The sequence below is a fragment of the Zalophus californianus genome, chromosome 3 (genome assembly GCF_009762305.2).
Source record: "Zalophus californianus isolate mZalCal1 chromosome 3, mZalCal1.pri.v2, whole genome shotgun sequence".
Taxonomy (NCBI): domain Eukaryota; kingdom Metazoa; phylum Chordata; class Mammalia; order Carnivora; family Otariidae; genus Zalophus; species Zalophus californianus.
This window is the reverse complement of record NC_045597.1, coordinates 187,531,811-187,552,671: the sequence shown is the minus strand read 5'-3', so window position 1 is coordinate 187,552,671 and position 20,861 is coordinate 187,531,811. Positions and strand designations below refer to the sequence as shown.

The 20,861-nt window shown below is 39.9% G+C and overlaps 1 protein-coding gene across 7 annotated transcripts in view; it reads right to left on the bottom strand.

Annotated features, from left to right (window-relative positions):
- The window catches only part of DIS3L2 (DIS3 like 3'-5' exoribonuclease 2), a 437,114-nt gene that overhangs the window by 152,145 nt on the left and 264,108 nt on the right, over positions 1-20,861 (bottom strand). The gene's annotated exons all lie outside the window — the stretch shown is intronic.

Sequence of the window (20,861 nt, the reverse complement as noted above, 5' to 3'; positions counted from 1 at the left end):
CAAAATCTTCAGAGTGTATAAACGTATTAGAGCTCTTCAATAATCTGGCTCTCACTGAAAACACTTTTATTCTCTACCTCCTAGAAATCACCTCTTAAGAGAAAAGAATTATAATAATGGTGGGTATTATTTTTGCTCTCATTTTGTGCATGGGGAAACCGAGGCTCAGAGAGATGAAGTAACTTATATAAGGCCATGGAGCTGCAGAGCTTTGATTTAATGGGACAGGAATTCAAAAGAGACAATGTTAAAAAAAGTGAAGTAGACTGAGAAGTTTCATTTCAATGGAAATTGACATCTTTTCTAGTTACCCTTAGTTCCATACTTAAGATTTAAACTCCCCAGAAGTATTTTGGCTGAAGTAATAAATACCCCAAATTTCTTTCAGGAAAAGTTTCTCTATGTTGACTAAGTTGACAATGACTTCATTTTTAGGTACCAAATCCAAATCTGACTATTTTTCACTCTTAACCTGGAAATTCACATATGGAGTTCTGAAATCAAGTTTATTCAAAGTAGATTATCCTTGGGGTGTCTGCCTTGGCTCAGGAGCTCAGGTTGTGATCCCGGGGTCCTGGGATCGAGCCCCCAGGCGGGCTCCCTGCTCAGGGAGGAGTCTGCCTCTCCCTCTCCCTCTGTCCCTCCCCCGCTTGTGCTCTTTCTCTCTCAAATAAAAAAAAAAAATCTTAAAAAAAAAAAGTAGATTATCCCTAGTATGTTAGAAAAAGCCATGTCCCAAGTACTTTCTTTTGTAAAGGGCATATAAAAATAGGAAGAAATAGCCAAAGAAAGAATATGCATAGATATATTTTCACTCAAATAGACTAGGCTTTTAAATTTGCTTTGTAATTTCCAGAAGAGACATAGTTAATATGTAAAAATAAAACAAATTGTAACCAGATTTTCATATGACTTTATCAGAGACTTAAACACAATGGGGTAAAGGCCAGTGTTTAACGGATTTAAATTCTAGTGGACAGAATTAAGAATAGTCACAAAGTCAAGGAATTAACTGTGTCTAGACATCTCTCCTAGATTTCTATTTGAGGAACAGTATTTTTTTCCTCATCCTTTGAATTCCCAAGCTAGGAATTCAGAACCTGCTGTTGAAAGGATCATCATCCTTAATTCTCAATCCATTTATCAGGCTAAAATGCAAATGTAAGTGGTGAATACATTTCAACAGCCCTGGAGCTCCAAAGAGCCTTCTCAGGGAACATGCTGAGCTAACTGGGGAAGGGTTAAGCCACCCCTATTTTTCAGATCTGAAAACAGTTGTTCTGATATGAGAAGAATCATTACAATGGTGCCAGCTCCCTTCTATAAAAGCGATACACATTTTTTGCACAACTGTATGATTGTTATGGCAACCATAAACATGGAACTATCAGTCTTCAAATTACACACTACCCATACCAGATTACCTACGTAGGTCTGTTCTTCTACATTAGCCAGAATTTCTTTTCAAAAAGTGCTATGTCTGTCCTATAGATGTTTAGGAGCAAGATAAAGTGGCCTCTTTCAAAGGGAGATTCTACAACAATGAATCTTTCAAAGGCCTAGCTCTTCAAGGATTCTAGGGCCTTCCCTGTCAAGTCTTTGAATCCAGTGGTCCCTGGGAGGCCTCAAAATATTTTCCCTGGGAGGCCGGAGAGCTGCCTGGAAAATGTATTCCCCAAATGATTGTTTTTTATTAAGAGGAAGATTAAAGCACCATGAATGGGCCTTAATAGACCTTGCACAGTTTGGTAAAATACTGAGAACATTTACTAGAGTCTCGGGTTAGTGAGGTGAGAGACTTATTTAAGAGATACATACAAGCATTTCTGAAAATACAACATGAATATACCAGACAAAAATGCCAAAATAAATTTCAGCTCTATTTTAGGATGATCAGGGATTCTCTTACTACTTTAGCTAACACCAGTAGAACTTTGTAAATTTTAACAGCAAAAAAGTGTGAATTCTTTCTTCTCATTAATGGGGGAAATCAAGACTGGTCTTGTATGTCTTTTAAATATTCATTTTGGGCCAAAATTCTGTTTCATTGTTCACAGAGCTGATGCTACAGTTAAAAAAAAAAAAAAAAAAAGCAGGCTGGTAATAACTTCCTGGCTGATTTTAATATTAAATACTTAGATTCTGAAGCAAAAACCTGTTCGTAATTACTGTGTGCTCCAGAGTTTCCAAAATAAGACCCGGAAATTCATTTTGTTTTCCTTTCTCAAAAATCGAACAAAATTAATTAATCAAATTAAATTTTAAAAATTAAGAAACCCAAAAAGCACACGGGGTTTTAAGGGGGGCAGGGCAAGTCAAGCTCTAAGGGCAGCACTTCTAGTTCCCGAAAGCGCTCCTTGCCAGCAGAACGAAAGGGCACAGTGCTACTTCTCAACTCCCATCCCATCTACAGGACAGGAGGGGCCCCCCCATCCAGTCTGCACCTCTTTCTTCACTTCTGGGGACCAGGTCTCCAGCACACTCCCTCCGTCTCAGCCCAGTCCCCACCACCCAGTCCCTACCATGCCTGGGACTGGTCCTGAATTCATAATCCCAACCTCTTTTCCTACTGAAGCAGCTCTCCCTAACTGGACTCCAGTCTCCTCTCTCCTCTTCTGCCTTTCGGATCCTTTAGCATTTGGCTGCCAGGATGAAGTTCCTAATACTTAGCATCAGATTATGCTTTCTCAAAAACCTTCACTGGCTTCCAGCCGTGCTGACACTACACTCCTCAGCTTGGCATTCAATATCCTCCATGATCTGGCTTAAAACTACTTTTCCATTCTCACTTAAGATGACTTAACTTCATCAACATGGGGCCTTAGTAAACCAGTTCTGCTAAACAACCCCCATTAGTGATTTGTGTAGACTCGTCATCTCTTCTTCCAGACTCTTGTCTTTGAAGGAAAGGACTGTTTCGATTACATATTTTTCAAATCCAACAGTATCTACTTCAGGGTCTTGCAAAGAGTAGCAATAGTAAATACTGACTGCACTGAATCTTCAATTGTGCCCCTTCAACTCCAACCCCTGAAAAGTTGGCCATGGCTGTTGAAGTGCCATGAATGGTTTTCACCCACTTGTCCCTTTACCAGAAGCACCAACATACCTGAGAGAGTAGAATACACTTCAGGTAATGCCTTGGGACCTCCACCCATGGCCTAGGCATACGGCCCTAGAGAATTTTCTAGGTTTAGAACCAAAGTCCTTTGGATTATGAATATGTTAATAGGCAAGGGTAGATGAGAAGACGACAGGAAAATTGGGTAAGGAAAAACAGAATTTAAGAGCAGAAGGTAGTGTGAAATTTTAAACATCTTTTTGGTAAGGCCATGTGCCTTAATCCTCATCAGAAAGGAAGAAGAGGCACTATTTTATAAAGCATAAAGTAGGCTAGAGCCTGTGCTAAGTATTTAAACATGTGATTACACCTCATCTCTGCCACAACCTCATGAGAAAGTCAGTACCTGTACATTCCTTTTAACTTGTAAAGGAAGGTAAGGCTCAGAGGAGTTAAGTAATTCATCCAAAAATACATACCTAGTAAGTGTCAGAGTGAAGTGATGTTTCAAGCCAAATTTGTCTCTAAAACCTATGTTCTTGTATTTCACCCCTGTGATATCAGGGACATTTAAAATTTTTAAACTCCAGGAGAGAAGACTGAGGGACACCATGCATAAATGTGGGCGGGAACACAGCTGTGGTAGACAGTTATCTGTCCTGCTCTCCCTCTCCCAAACCAGCATGTGACCCAAACCAGGACAAACTGACCCCACCCTAGAATCTGGAATTGGGACAGAGAAAGGGAGAAGGAGGAAGGTGTGTGAGGAGAGAAGGGGGAGAGGGAAATCGGGCTCCTGGGTGACTGGTGACTGGGAGGTAGCAGCCATCCGCTGAGGAGCAGGAAGCAACAGAGGCTAGTCTGAGGGAGGGGAAGCAGGAAGCGGATGTGTAGAAGCAGCAGAGGCGAAGATGAAGAGAGAAGCCTTTCTGGGTTTCCTGCCTTACTTCATTCAATCCCTGGTTCCCTGCCCTTGGATTCTGGGAGTCACCACAAGATCCTTAAAACAAATTCCCCTTTCTGCTTAAGCAAGCTCCAGTGGTTTCTGTTATTTGGGACCAAAAAAGTCTTAATTAATGCAACAGCTGTGGAAAGTTTCCTAGAATGGCTAACTTGTCATGGCTTTCTCTAATGCTTTCTCACTAACAAGCCATGACAGGCTGTTACAGTTGGTGCTTCCATACCACTCCCTCCTGGGGATGCTGCGAGTGTCCACAGGTATGGGGAGGCAGAGAGGGCATGGCAGAACATGGATATCAAGTTTCTATTTCAAAAACAAATCAGGGGCGCCTGGGTGGCTCAGTCATTAAGCATCTGCCTTCGGCTCAGGTCATGATCCCAGGGGGTCCTGGGATCGAGCCCCACATCGGGCTCCCTGCTCAGCGGGAAGCCTGCTTCTCCCTCTCCCATTCCCCCTGCTTGTGTTCCCTCTCTTGCTGTGTCTTTCTCTGTCAAATAAATAAATAAAATCTTAAAAAAAAAAAACAAAAAACAAATCAACTTAAATGTACAGTGCTATCACATTTTTTGGCTGGTAAGGATTTGAAGAAGGCTCTGACTTCTTTTTTCTCAATACAGGGAAGGAAAAGGGTGCAGTGTTCTTGACTGATATGGTGTTTTGGGTTGACTTTTTTGTTTAGTGTTTATCAAGAGTGTAGACATATGAGGATGGTGGGTAAGAGCTTCCTAGACTGCGCTTCCCAGCTCAGCCCCTCTCAGCCATGTGACCTTGAGCGAGTGACTACACTTGCCTGAGCCCCAGTTTCTTCATTTGTAAAATAGGGATAATTACTTCAATAATTAAACAAGGTAATCTACAAAAGCATAAAATAATTAAATGATAATACATATTAAAAGGAATAAAAGAAACATTCAGTAAGTTATGTGTATTGGTATATGTATACTTGCCACATTAAACAACAAAGCAAAATGAAAACTTCGAACTTTTACATGTGTTCATTTTCCTTATCCTCGATATTTTGGGCTGAACATTAACGAAGATGATCTACTACTAGGAAAACTGATCTTTCTTTTGGTGTGTCCTCTGGTGTGTATCAAGCCCCACGACGGAGAAGACAGGGGAGGGACGCTCAGTGAGTGCCTGCCATGTGCCCGGCATGGTCTTAGGTCTGCCTGATGGTCGAGATTGTGCTAGTGATTTAATATTTTCAAAGGAACTCTATTTCAAAAAGAGACGATTAAATATGACTATAGAAAAGGGTAATTGAACACACATTTAAAGCATTATTATGCTTGTGGGAACCCTCCTATCCTAGGAATTCTAATTCCATCTGTAAGACCACAGGAGTACTGTTTAAACAATCACAATGTGAAATTCTCGATTCTCCCATATACAAACGTTGGCGTAATTCCACTAAGTCACCTCTCGGGCACAAAGACTGTAGGGAAATTTGACCTTCGCACACTGACAGTAAATATAATGTAGCAAGAACTATTTCTTCACACACATAACAGGACTTCCATGCACATCAGTGTCCTGTCAAAGTCACAAAGGGAGGCCGTACACTCACTCACATCATGCCGCAACTGCTGAAAAGGGTTTTGGAATTCTTTAACCACTTTCTAAGCCAATTCATGAGCTTCACAAGAAAATCAGTTTCACTACTTTATAATTATACTTAATTTTTTTTTGAAGTTGCGTTATCCAGCTCGATCACCCCCCTGATTTACTACTCTTGGCTCTAAACTGCCTTGGCTGTTTCCAAAAATCAAATCCACTCTCAAAAGATGAAGATTTGCCATTGTTGAAAATGTGCCTCAGGCTCTGAAGGCAATTTCCGAAGAGGAGTCCAAAAATGTGTATGTCCTCCCCTGGCTTCTGCCCCCACTGCCTGCCAGCAAGCTCAAATCATCCTCCACCATCTTAAAGACGTCTTCGGGACCCTGCTTCGGTCAAGCTCCCTCTCACCTCTTCTGTGCCACAAACTCCTTAAAAGAGATGTTTATACTTCGTGTCCCCACTTTTTCACCTCCCTTCCTCTCCTCAGCTGGCCACAGTCTATTTGGGTTCATCACTCACTGCAACAACGTATAAGATACGTAGGAGACAAAAATAAGAACCTGATGGCTAAATTGTGGTGATTTCTGTCCCAGCTTTGCCCTGGCCGACCGTACCGCAGCAGAGCACGGGGCAGCTCACCCTTGCTTGGAACTTGTCATCAACCCGGTCTTTGCCTTTTCTTTAACTTTCCAATCTCCTCCTTCCTGCACCTCCAACCCCACCTTTTCCTAAGAAGCTTCCATCCTTTAAACACTGGAGCTCTTCTCAGTCCATCACTGGTCCCCTTTCTTGTTCAGGCGCATGCTCCTAGCAGGCATATCCATTCCCTTGGGGGACTCTGACTATTACTTTTATGCGCTGAAATAGGTATCTGCAGCGCACACCTCTTTCCCGAGTGCCAGGCCTCTCTTTCTTTCTGCCCCTTGGATGTCGCTTTTTGGTATCCTAGGCACTTAATATCCAAATTTTACTCATCTTTCCCCATCCAAGCATTCTGTTCTTGCCCCCTATTTCACAGTGTCAGATTTTCCTGACTTTCACTTTGGCTTAAAGGATGGACACTGACACAGTTCAAAGGTCATATAGGCATATCCTCCTACTGAGAGGTCTTCCCGAGAACGTCAGAAGCAGTGTTAGTTGCTTCTTCTTCTTTTTCAATAATAATAAGACAAATACCTATGGAAATCCTATTCATCCTTCAAGGCCAAGTTAAAAGATTACCTGGCTTTAAAGCTTCTTCGTGCAAAATTAACTACTTTTTCAGGTGTGTTCACCTGGTGCCTATTTTTTTTTTTTACTTGAACGTTTTATTTTGAGATAACTGTCGATGAACATACAGTGGTAAGAAATAAGAGAGATGCTATTACCTTTTACCCAATTTCCAGCGGCAAAATCTTACAAAATTATAATACAATATCAAAACCAGGATTTTGACGTTGATACAATGCACTGATCTTTAGATTTCCCATTCTCACTGTGCTCATTAAGTTCCACACAATTTTACCAGCTGTGTAGGTTCATGTAAGCACCACCTCAAACAAGAGACTGAACGCTACCATCATCTTAAGGTGCCCTCAAGTTGTCTTTTAATAATAATCATCCCCAATTTCCCCCCTGCCCTGCCTCCCTCAATCGCTGCAACTACAAATCTATTCTCCGGTTCCAAAGCGTGTCTTTTCTAAAATGTTACATAACATAATCATACAGATGTAACCTTTCAGGTTGGCTTTTTTTCACTCACCATAATTTCCTGAAGATTCATGCAAGCTGTTGCATGTATCACTAGTTCAGTCCTTTTTATTGCTGAGTACCAGTCCATGATATGGATGTACCATGGTTTGTCTGACCATGTACCTGTGGAAGGATATCTGGGTTGTTTCCAGTTTGGGGCCGTTACGAATAAAGCTGCTATGAAAATGTGTGTGCAAGTTTCTGTGTGAACCATAAGTTTTTATTTCTCTGGGAAAAATGCCCAGGAATGCAATTACCAGGTTGCATGGTGGTTGTGTTTAGTTTTTTAAAGAAACTGTCAAAGTGTTTGCAGAGTAGCTATGCCATTTTACATTTCCACCGGCAGTGTGAGAAGGATCTGCTTTCTCCGCGTCCTCACCAGCATTTGGTACTGCTTGAGCTTTTCACCAACTTTGCTTTTTCCTTTTATTTTAGTCATTCTGACAGGCGTGTACTGGGATTGCACTGTGGACTTAACCTGCATTTTCTAATGGCTAATCATGTTAAACATCTTTTTATCTGTTTATTTGCCATCTGTATATCCTCTTCAAGAACATGTCATGTGTCCATTTTCTAACTGCACTGCTTTTCTATTATTGAGCTTTAAGGGTTCTTTACATATTATAGATACTAGTCCTTTGTGGGATATGTGGTTTGCAAATATTTTCTCCCAGGCTAGCTTGTCTTTTTATTCTTTTTATCCTCTTAACAGGGTCTTTCACAGACAAAAGGTTTTAAGCTGAATTTATCCATCTTTCCTTACATGGGCTGTGCTTTTAGTGTCTAGCATAAGAACTCTTTTACCTAGCCTATATCACATAAGTAGTATTTTATGCTCTTTTATTTTATTTATTTAACTTGAGAGAGAAACAGAACTAGTGGTAGGGAGGGGCAGAGGGAAAGAGAGAGAAACAGACTCCCCACTGAGCAGGGAGACTGATGCGGGGCTCAATCCCAGGACCCTGGGATCATGACCTGAGCCGAAGGCAGATGCTTAACCAACTGAGCCACCCAGGTGCCCCTTTTATGCTCTTTTCTATATAAGTTTTACAGTTCTACATTTTATATTTAAGTTCATGATCCATTTTGAGTTAATTTTTGCATAGGCATGAGGTTTAGATCAAGGTTCATTTATTTGCCCATGTACCCCCAATTCCTCCAACACCATTTGTTGAAAAGGCTATTCTTCCTCCACTGAATTGCTTTTGCTCCTTGTCAAATATTAATTTGGCATATTGTATGGCTCTAATTCTGGGTTTTCTATTGTTTCATTAATCTATGTGCCTAGCTCTTCTAGTTTTTTGTACATACTCTTTACCAAGTTGATATTCTTCTCTTTTCCTAGCCTGCTGAAGAGTTTTTAGTATATGTGTGTGTTGGGACTTTTTCCAAATGCCTCTTCTGTAATAAATGATAGGATATGATTTCTTATTTTTTATTCTGTTGATATGACAGATTACATGTATTGATTTTTCTAATAGTTTTACTGAGATATAATTCACATACTATAAAATCTACCCTTTTAAAATGTACAACTCAATCTCTGTGCAGTTGGCAGTACCAATGAGGTTTATCCAAAGTGTAATTACTGCTAGCTGAAAAATAATTTTTTGAATGTATGAATCAGAGGATTTCAGTATCTGTAAAGAGTTTTGTAATCTTTTCCATGACCTAATTCTATCTTCATCACGCAAAACAGAAACTCCATACCCATTAAGAGTCATTCCATGTTCCCCCTTCCCTGTAGCCCCTAGCAACCACTAACTGACTTTCTTATCATATACTACATGGTCTTTTATGTCTGGCGTCTTTCATCTGGCATAACGTTTTCAAGGTTCCTCCATGCTGTGGCACGTATCATTACTTTATTCCCTTTTATGGCTAAATAATATTCCACTGTATGGATATACCACATATTATCTGTTTATCAGTTGATGGACATTTGGATTGTTCCCATTTTTTGGCTATTATAAGTAATGTAGCTATAAACTTTTGTGTACAAATTTTTGTGTGGATATGTTTTCAATTTTCTAGGAGTCAAATTACTGGGTCATATACTCTGCATTTAATGCTTTAAGAAAACTTCCAAAATGTTTTCCAAACTGGCTTCGTTGTGTGGTGCACACACATTTAAGGTCACTATGTCTTCTTGGTGGAATGATCCTTTTAACATTATGTCCCTCTTTCTCTCTAGTAATCTTCTTTGCCCTGAAGTCTATTTTATCTGATAATAATATCATCACTGTTGCTTTTTTAAAATTATATTTGTATGGCCTATCGTTTTCCATCCTTTTGCTTTAAACCCACCTGTGTCACTGTATTCAAAATGAGTTTGTCTGAAAATCTAATTACTGGATCATGCTTTTTACCTATCCCCCAATCTCTGCCTTTAAATTGGTGTATTTATGCAATTTACATTAAGGGCAATTATTAATATGTTAGGGGTTAAGCTGCCATTTTTACACTTTGTTTTCTGTTTGTTTCCTTTTTTTCTCATTACGTTTCTTTTCTTGTAGGTTGAATGAACATTTATGTCTTTGATTCTATCTTGATTGTTTATAAAGTTACCACTTTGTATAGTCTTCCTAGTGGTTGCTCTAGGTACCACCCTGTAAGTAATTTATACAGCCTACTATCAACTTTTTACTACTTCAAGTGAGGTATAGAAACCTGAATTCCACTTAGGTTCCTTTACCCTCTCTACATTCTCAATATTTTTCCACATACACTGATCACCACATTATTGTTATAACTTTGGTTTCAACCACCAAATATGATTCAAGAAACTCACAAGTATAGTTCATGATATTTGCTCCCAGTTGTACCCATTCTCATATTCTTCTTTCCATTCTGAAATTCCATGCCATCTTATGTTATCATTTCCTTTCTGTTTAGAGAATTTTCTTTAGTCATGCTTTCAGGGTATGTTGGCTAGAAGCAAATTCTCTTAGCTTTCCTTTGAGAATGTTATTTCCTCTTCATTTCCAAAGGATATGTTTGCTGGAAACAGAATTAATGGTTGACATTACTTTTCTTTCAGTACTTGAAAAATCTGCCACTTTCTCCTGGCCTCCATGGTTTCAAGTGAGAAACGATTATCATTTGAGTTGGTGTTTTCCTAAAAGTAAGGCATCATTTCACTCTGCTTCAAAGATTTCTTTCTTTGCATTCGGTTTTTAAAAAGTAGGAGTTTAAATGATATGTCTCGGCATCAGTTCCTTTGGGTTTGTACTGTTTGGGGTTGTGATACTGTGATTTTATATATAAAATAATTTACATATAGAAATTTGTAAATGATTTATAATTTATAATAAGAAATATGTATTTGGTCTTCATCCCTGTTTCTGATATAGTGCTCCTAAAACTCTTGGAATTTCCTAAATGATTAAGAGCAATACGGTGTTTTTTGATATTCAAGACAAATCCCTTTCAATCACACCTGAGTCTATGCTAATGAGATAACTTTTAGAAAGCATTTAAGTAGGGGGGCTGGCTTTCAGAGGAATCAACCATGGGATCAAAGGGCTGGAACTTTCAGCCCCACTCCCTAACCTCAGAGAAGGGGAGAGAGAAGCTAGAGATTGAGTTCATTCACCAATGGCCACTGATTTAATCAATCATGACCATGTATGAAGCCTCCATAAAAACCCAAAAGGATAGGGTTATAGAGTTTCCAGGTTGGTGTACTTGTGGGGGTCCTGGGAAGGTGGCATGTCCAGAGAGAGCCTGGAAGCTCCATGCCACATTTCCACATACCTTGCCCCATGTATCTCTTTCATCTAGATGTGCCTGAGTTCTATTCTTTTACAAGAAACCAGTAATCTAGTAAGCAAGCTGTTTTCCTGAGTTCTGTGAACTACACTTTTCAAATTAATCAAACCTGAGGAGGGGAGGGCTAGGAATACTCAACTTACAGCCTGTTGGCCAGAGCACAAGTAACGACCTGGACTTGTGATTGGCATCTGAAGTTGGAGGGGGCAGTCTTGTGGGACTGAGACCTTAACCTATGGCATCGGACACTACCTCTAGGTTGTCAGTCTCAGAACTGAGTTCCACTGTAGGACACCCACCTGATGCTCAGAACTGCTGAAGGTGTTGAAAACCCACACCTCTGGTATCAGAAGTGAAGTAGTTATTTACAGGAGTCGGCTCAGCTTACTGAAGGGCTGATCTTGGGCCAAATTTGGGAAGTTATCAGCCATTACTTCTTTGAATACATTTCCAGTCCCATTCGCTCTCTCTTCTCTTTCTGGAACTCCAGTGATACAAATGTTGGCTCTTTTGTTATTACTGCATAAATCCTTCTTGCTCAAACTAGGTAAATTCTATTGATCTGTCTTCAAGTTCATTAATTCTAATTCTATTCTACAATCTCTAAATTACTATTGAGCTCTGGATAGTTTTTGTTTTATTTTGTTTTTGGCGATAGTACTTCTTTTTTTTATTTAATTTTATTGTGTTATGTTAGTCACCATACATCATTAGTTTTTGAGGTAGTGATCCATGATTCATTGTTTTCGTATAATTTCTTACTTTGATATTTTCCATGTGTTTTTTTTTAGGGGCGCCTGGGTGGCTCAGTTGGTTAACCATGTGTTTTTTTTTTTTAATTTCTTTGTTGAGATTTTCTATTTTTTTCATTTGTTTCAAGAGAATTCATTTTTATTTATTTTCACAAAGGTTGCTTTAAAATCCTTATCAGATAATTGCAACATCTGATTCATTTTGGTATTGATATCAGGTATATTTTTTCTCATTCAAATTGTGGTTTTTCCTGGTTCTTGGTATGACGAGTGCATCTCAGTTCTACTGTAGACATTTTGGGTACTATATTAGGAGACTCTGGATCCTATATAGTTTTTTGTGGGTTTTTGTTTTTGTTTTGTAAGCAGTCTCCTACTGAGGTGTAGCTCAAGGGCCAGATAAATGTGCATGTTCAGCTTCCTACTGAATCCCACTGCTACCAACCCAGCAAAAATGACATACAGACTCACAATGCCTCCTTTCAGGCCTCCCTTCAGTGCTGTTGACATCTCCCTGGTGAAACGGGGGCACCAATTCACCCTGTCTCACTGATTCCAAGTGTGGGTGTAAACTAAGCTCCAGGCTAAGCCCACTGCCACCAGGAAAAGGAAAAGCTAAAATCTGGCATGTCTTGTCATTACAGTTTGGGGGTAGAAGCTCAACTCCCTGTTGACACTAGGTGTGGGGAGTAGGTGAGTGCCAGCGACCCCTGGCTCCCAACCCCCTTGGTTTATGGTGGCAGGAAGTACAGGTTTGGTTCCCACTGGTTTCCAATGACACCATCAGGGCTGTGGTAACTAGCCCTGACCCGTCACATCTCTTTGCTGCCAGGTAGGAATGAAGGCTCCTCTTATCTCTGGGACTTGCTGACACTAGTCTCATGGGACAACTGGAACACTGCCTACTTTCGCTGGATGGGGGACAGAAGCTCAGCTCCACTCTCAGCCCTGCCAGTACTACCCAAGCAGGGGAATCAGAACACAATCTGCTTCCCCTGGATGAGGAACAGAGTCTGCTCCTCACTTGGCTCCACAGACACTATCCCCAAAGGGAAACTGGCACATGCCTCCTTCCACTGAGAGGAGGAAGGAAGAACCACTCCTCACTTGGTTCCACTGACAATACCCTAGCAAGGGAATGAGAGCACCACCAACACTTTCTTCTGGGCAGGGGATGGAAGACTAGCCCTGCTCAGATCTCACACCTCCCAAAGTGGAGTCAGAGTATCACCTGCATGTGGCAGACAAGATGGAAAAATCTCTTGGAGATCTTTTTTCCTGTGCCTTTTGGTCATTCCAGGTGGTGCCTTCTACAGCACCATGTCTGGGCTATATGGGTGGCAATGAGGAAAACCAGGGGAACCGCTGGCATGTTCCTCAAGTCCTGAGACCCCTGAGCAGTCCGCCTTCTCTTTTCCATCTTTCTCAATCTTCCTATGCTTGTTTGTTGGGTTATGTCCACGTTTTTAGTAAGAAGGAGGGCCCAGGAAGCATGGGCCCACTCTATCTTTGTCAGAAATAGAAGTTGTGCCTCATTTTATTAGAGCAATTTTAACATTTTATTCTTTAAGATGTTTTCGTACCCAATTTTCACATTACAGAGCAACCTCTTTGAAGGCACTGGACTGTGTTTTGTCAACATTCATTTTCCCAGGAATACCAAAAAGAAAGAGGAATGAATCCAAGCACTTGCTTAGAAACACGTTATAGTCAACCAATATTCTGCAAACTCCTAACTCTGCAAACATATTCTGCAAACCCCTAAACAAAACTTTAACTTTTTCCTTTTTCTCCCTCCTTTTATCCTATACACATTTACACATATAATTTATTAAATACCAAGTATTGAGTTAGACTCGAGAAATAGAAAGACAAGACCTAACCCTTGTTCTTGAGGGCTTTGCCATCCATCAGGATAGAGTCATGCACAGGGAGGTTAGAGGACAGTATGGCAAGTGCTATGAAATAGGTGTGAACAAACAGGGAAGGGAAAGGAGAGTGGGGCGTGACTAATTCTTCCAAAGTGAGATGGCAAAGGCAGTTAAGATGGGCCTTGGAAAACAGATGAAGGGCAGGGCATGGGCAAGACACAGAGCTATGAGAGAATAAAATGGTCTGGGGAAAGATGAAGGGCTGAATCAGGACAGAATATGGTGGAGAAGCTAAGAAACTTATTTCCCTCTTTTTCTATTGTCAATAAAGTTGGTAATTTCATTTTTTCACTTGCACTGATATGAGTATCAAGCTACCCAGCATTTCTTGGTCTTAAGAATGATTTGCCCAGGGCGCCTGGGTGGCTCAGTTGGTTAAGCGACTGCCTTCGGCTCAGGTCATGATCCTGGAGTCCCGGGATCGAGTCCCACATCGGGCTCCCTGCTCAGCAGGGAGTCTGCTTCTCCCTCTGACCCTCTTCCCTCTCGTGCTCTCTGGCTCTCATTCTCTCTCTCTCAAACAAATAAATAAAATCTTTAAAAAAAAAAAAAAAAAGAATGATTTGCCCAGGGGTGCCTGGGTGGCTCAGTTGGTTAAGCAACTGCCTTCGGCTCAGGTCATGATCCCAGGGTCCTGGGATCGAGCCCCGCATCAGGCTCCCTGCTCAGCTGGGAGTCTGCTTCTCCCTCTCCCGCTGCCTCTCCCCCTGCGTATTCTCTCTCTCTGACAAATAAATGAATAAAATCTTAAAAAAAAATTTGATTTGCCCATCCCATTATTTACTTCTCATGGATCTCATTTTCAATCCTGTCTTCCTTACCCACTCTCCGTTATCTTCAATGGGAGGTTGTTTTTTTCCCAAAACCTTCTGCTGGAAGTTGTCTTCTTTTATTTCCAGCCCAGGCATTAAAAAGTTAAGGGATGTGAGAGATCAGCAGGACTGACAGAGTATAGACCTCTGAAAAGCCACTGCTCCATATAAGCATTAGGACCCATTAATGTCTGTTATTGTCTATGAGTTTCTTGTAATTTCATAAACAGTGAATTGGGATTTACATGAAGGGAATACTATTGCCAGTCGTTTCAAATGACAATGACAGCTTCCTTTTTTAATGCAGAACAATTTAATCTTGCTCCATTCCAGGTAAGGAAAGAAGGGATTCCCTTGGCAATGAAGAGGTGAGATTCAAAGCACAATCCTTGGATTTTCTCTGTGGCCCACAGGGAGGCATGGTCAATATATCTGTCAGATAAATGTGGCAGATGGTCACCAATGGAACACCATCTCTTTCAAATGCAAGGATGAGATGACTCTGAATAACTCTAAGAGAACATCTCAAACAGAGTCACACTCCATCAAAGCTAGTACGTTTTGAAATATTTAGTTGAAAAATTTCAATGTGTAGTCTAAGGAGCACTAGGTCCATGAGATGATCCAAGAGAAAAAGTTCTAAGAAATATTAACCCACTGTTTTCTAAAAATATTTGGCCATAGAACCCTTTTATTCCATGACACTCTGTTAAAATCTCAAAGGATGCATGATCTACCAACACCTTTTGCAAAATCCTAACCTGATCAAATAATCAATTTTACAAAGGATGAAAGTGCTCTCTCTCTCTCCATCTCCCCAAATTTAATTTGCCGAAGGTCACCCCACTAGTTCCCAGGAAAGCTAGGACTAATTTCCAGTACTCCTTCTATGCTGCCACACTCCCTTACCAGAGGAACCTTTTCTAAATGGCAATTTAATCATACTGGACTTCCTGATAAACAGCAAGATCATTAGTCATTGAACGTTAGTTATGTTTGAAAGCTTGCCCACAAAAGGGTTGACCTGAAAGAGGTTAGTATTATATGTCTCTCCTTTCAAGCAGCTATTTCAAGGTTGGTTTTACCTGGAGTAAAAGTAAATTTCTGTCTGTTTGGAACAGTTCCATCTTGAAGATATTTCAATATTTCTTGCCACAGCACCCTTTCTGTGCTCGGTATTTTTAGCTCACTGTTTTCTATTTTGGCAGCCGAGAAGCTGCAGTTTGTAATTTTACCTCCAGCTTCATATTTCTTCTTAAAAGTGAATACAATGTCCTGTTTATAATAATAAAATCACTAGTTGGCAGAACGACATTAAATGGAAAAAAAAAAAAAGAGAAAGCAATTGGAAAATTTAGAGCAAGCAATTTTAAGTGCCAAGTTTCACATTTGTAATGGTCCAGTGGAGGTCACTGGGCATCCTTTTTATTGAGGGGATAATGAAGAAATAGATATCCACAAGTTCTCCTGTGAAAAACTATAGACACCACTTCCACTTCAAGGAAGCTCATATTTTACTAAAAAGTGATGTGATCCAAACTTCCACAATATTACTAACTATAGGAAAAATATAAAAATCAGTTTAGTGTGGTATTTTCCCCCTCCAATATTTAGGTTTTCATTTTCCACTTTAATTGAGCTTTTAAGCTTTGGTTTCCTATTCCAGTTTAGCAACAAAGGAAACAAAATAATAAGAATGAAATTAGAAATAATTGGAGCCAGTCTCAGAAACAACCTTGGGGTTTTTTGGGCTTCTGGTGCAACCCCCTTTAAGCAGTTTCCTTGGATACATTCTCTTCCTGATCTCCAAAGGCTTGAAGTATTGGTGTTGCTTGCTCTTTGCTTTCCTTTAACCTCAGATGCCCTGCTAAAGAGAGCTGCAGGTCTAGGCCATGCAAACAGGGATTCTCCAGAGACTGGAGGGGAAGGTCCAGAAAAATGGTGCTTGCGATCAGAAGGGCCAGATCACCCCTACGAGTTCACACCAGTCTTCCTTCTTGAAAATTGCTAACCAACCATTTTTCTTTTCAAAATAAACACTATTTCTCTCAACTTCAGTTTGCAAAATATTACCCCAATTCCACTGGACTAAAAAACTGGAATTTTACTGACATAATTGGATTATGAGGTTTAAAGATTGATGGAACTTTTCTGTTCCAAATATAATTGTTGAAATACCAAACCTAAACGGGTATGTAGAAGTCCTTACGTAGCTAGAGCCAGAGTAAGGCTGCAGGTTCCATGGCAGGGTGGCTGAGCAGAAGGGGTCAAGAAGCTATCAAAACCACAGGAGTTGTGAGCCCTGGTATAGAAAGATCTGGGAGTCTTAGGGGAATGTGTCATCTATTCTGCAGCCACAGCCTATCACTAAATGAAGACTACTTTAGTCACTCCAGTTCCCTCTGCGCTTGCTCATTTTTCAGATTTCGGTTCAAGCACCAATGCCCTTGGCAGTTGGTTCACACTGATATTATAGCACTTGCCATACTTTGCTGTAATTTGTCGGAGTGTAAATCTGTCTCCCTGAGAAAGAGTAAAGTCCTATAGAACAAGAACTGGGCCTTTCTTGTCTCTGTATTTCCAGTAACTAACTTAGAACTTGGCATATATTACATATACACATATAAAAAGAATATATATAAGTAGACGTATAGGAAAGACAGGAAAAGGAAAAAGACATAGCTTTCACTTAGGAGTTTACAGAATATGTATTAATTTAGTCATACCACATGTTTTTTAGTGGGTGCTGGGACTCATTCTGAATTCTTGTGACATTCCTTGGAAAATTAATATTGATAAAAATCTCTTTGAAGGCACTGCATCTCTGAGCAGAAGAAATCATAGTGCTACAAATGCTTGTACCAAGTAACTCTCCCCTCTGGCACAATCCCATCCAATTACTGAATCCCCACTGTCCCTGGATGGTATTCAATTAATATCTGTTGGCTGAAAAACTGAGGGAATCTATTGTAAGAACAAGAGAAGGAAAAGGTAATCAGATCAAAAGACTTCCAGCATACCACAGACTTATCTTTATGATTATCTTTTATTGTAAAAATTAAGAAGCTAACTGATTACATACATAAATACATGAAGAATTAATCCTGGTGCCCTCCTAAGGTATGTGGGTCAGGAGATAAGTGAAGTGTCCAAATGAAGGACTCGGTGTTCCAGAACACAAAGGCAATGACATTGGCATTCTCAGTACTTCCTGTGCTTTCAGCCAACTGTGATCAATGGGTATCTATCTGCTCATGCCCCGTACATGGATTTATGGAAATTACCTAGTTTCAGCTAAGCTAATCCTTACAAAATAGGCAAGTGGCTAAAAAAGATTATTACAAAGATCCACAGACTGAAGATAATACTAAACTAATAATACTAATTCTACTAATAGCAGGAAAATGGCAAAGTTGATATTTCTTCTGCCCCTAATATAAATTCATCACCAGTCACATGTATGATTTCAAAACAATGACTGTCAATCATATGCTACCTAGCAGATCCTTAGAAAAAAACAAAAACACTTAATCTGTTCCTTCAAGGTAAAGGTGACACTTTAACAATAAGAAAAAAAAGTTACTGACTTTTGGACACAATAAAACAAGAAACTCAAGTTTTGAAGACAAAATTTTTAAAAAGGAAGTTTGAAATATTATAAATTTGGAGACCTAAAACGACCTAAGTATAAAATTGCACTACTGCAAAACTACTCATATCTATACACTTAAAAACATTCAGAATTTTCTAACTAGTGTTTAAAGATGCCAACTGAAGACTAACCAAAGACTATGAACCCATTTTTTAAAAATCTAAAAATGCAGCACCTTTCAATTAGCTCACAAGAACTGACTGACATCATGAAAGATGAAAATTTATTAGCTGGATTGTATTTTCAAATATAATCAGTGAATAGGACTAAAAAATGCGTATTATGATTTAGTAAGTTCAATTCACTTCTTCTGAGGTATCTTTTTCAGTTATGATAACCATTAAATCTAAAACTAAGTATCAAAATACACAGAACTTGTAATCAGACCTTTGTGTTTCTAAATCACAGGTTGTGAAAGCAAAAATTAGAAAAAAAAAGAAAAAAAAGAATTTCAATCATACTGCTCTCACCAAAAGTAAAATTATGAATAAGACCAGTTTTCTATACCTTTCTAAAGGAAAATATCTTCAATAGTTATTTCCACTTTTATGTATATTTACAATGTACATAGTAAATTAGCAAAGTAGTAAATATGTTTGTGATTGTAAAATAAAGACATATATGTTATTGGGAATGCATGTTCAAAAAAGTTTAGAGATGACTACTTTAGGTATCAGGAAGCAGTTGAAAGATTTTAAGCTAAAGGAGTAAAAGCAATCAGATTTGAATTTTAGAAACATAGTCCTAGAGATAATAGGCAAGGAGAAAGTGTTGGGAGGTTAAGGTGGTTTAAAAAAAATCTCTGATACTATGCTCATAGCAGTATACTGGAGCTCATCCTGTAAGCTTCCTGTATCTGTGGATCCCTGCACAGGACACATAGGCATATTTTAACAGAGGTCTTCTGCAGAGCAAGGCCTCCTGTTCTGTGGCCTAACTCAGAGGCAACTGGGGCCAAAGAAAAAGGCAACATGGATCCACCAGAGGGGAACTGAGAACACGCTGCGCTGGCTGACTGTTGAAGTGCCTTACTATTTATCTGTAGGCTAGGAATCAGGCTAGAAAAAATTGAGCACCTCTCTTTTCTGATAGTCCCATTTATAATTTTTAAAAGACATAAAAGTTATTTTAAAAAATAATTTGAAAAATAGAGCAATTTATAAAATGAAGTAAAATACTGCCTCCCTATCTCCTACTACCCTACCAAGTCCACAGATGAAAATCGCCGTCGACAGTTTGATGTATTTCCTTCCAGACCTTTTTCTATGCATATATATTTTTATATGTACATATATATGTATGCATGGGTATATACATTTGGATAGTATTTTTATATTCTCTGGCTTTATTAAAAATAGGCTCATATTCACACTGTTTTGAAACTTGTTTCTTTTACTTGGCAACATATGATAGCCGTCCCTTTAGGACAGTCCACATGGATCTAGTCCCTGGTTGGCAGCTGCAGGGAATACAAGCTTGCTGGTATGACATAGGTTATTTAACCATCCCTTTGCCGGGGTGCCTGAGCTGAGTGTCGGATGTTTGGTGTAGGCGCAGGTCATGATCTCAGGGTCATGGGATTGAGTCCTGCATTGGGCTCTGCACTCAGCAGGGAGTCTGCTTGAGACTCTCCCTTTTCCCTTTCCACACCTGTGTGCCCTCCCCTCCCCCCCACATAAATAAATCTTAAAAAAAAAAATAACCATTCCAGGGACACCTGGCTGGCTCAATCAGTTAAGCGCCTGCCTTCGGCTCAGGTCGTGACCCAGGGTCCTGGCATCGAGTCCCGCACCGGGCTCCTTGCTCAGGGAGGAGCCTGCTTCTCCTTCAGCCTGCCGCTCCCCCTGCTTGTGCTCTCTCTCTCTGACAAATAAATTAATAAAATCTTTTTAAAAATGTAGAATGAAATCTAGGTTTGTGTTATTAAGAAAAAATAACCATTCCTTTGTTGAGGGACGTTAGCAGTGTCACTTTTACAACAGAGAAGCAATGAACATTCTTGTACATCTATCCTTGTACGCTTTGAGTAGGATGGATTCCTGGAAGCCAAGTTTTGGGGTGAAAGGGTAGGTACGTTTCAAATGTTGATAGTTACTGCGGAATGGCTACACTGACTTAAACTTCAAACAATGAAGTTCAGCCAATTATTCTTACTAGATTTTTTTTTTTTAATAGATTCCTAGGTTTAGGGAAAGACCTTAGAAAACGAGCCCTTCAATTTGTATACGAGAAAACGACAGTTCCGAGAGAGTAAGGTTTGGGTCCAAGATCCCAAACCCCTGATGAGATCACTGACCAGTAGGAGTTCCATGAGTGGTGGTTACTGCTGAAAGCCAGGACGGTAACTTGAGTTAAGTGACTTCAAATATAAACATGTGTTCCATCAGAGCTACTAACAAGTAGGAAAGGGGACTGTCATCTCCTTTTCCTTGCCTACCCTTGGCAAGAAAAGAAAAAAAAGGCAGTAAATTCCTAAAAGTTACCATAGCAAGAGGGAGCAGAGAAGGGGGATTCTCAAACTTAGGTGGAGTAATGGGCAACGAGAGCGAAGGTATCGTAAGTGCAGCTTCATGAAGTAAGCGAGTGTGGCGGAAAAGACTCTGACATGGGATGACCTTAGCAGAAAACCT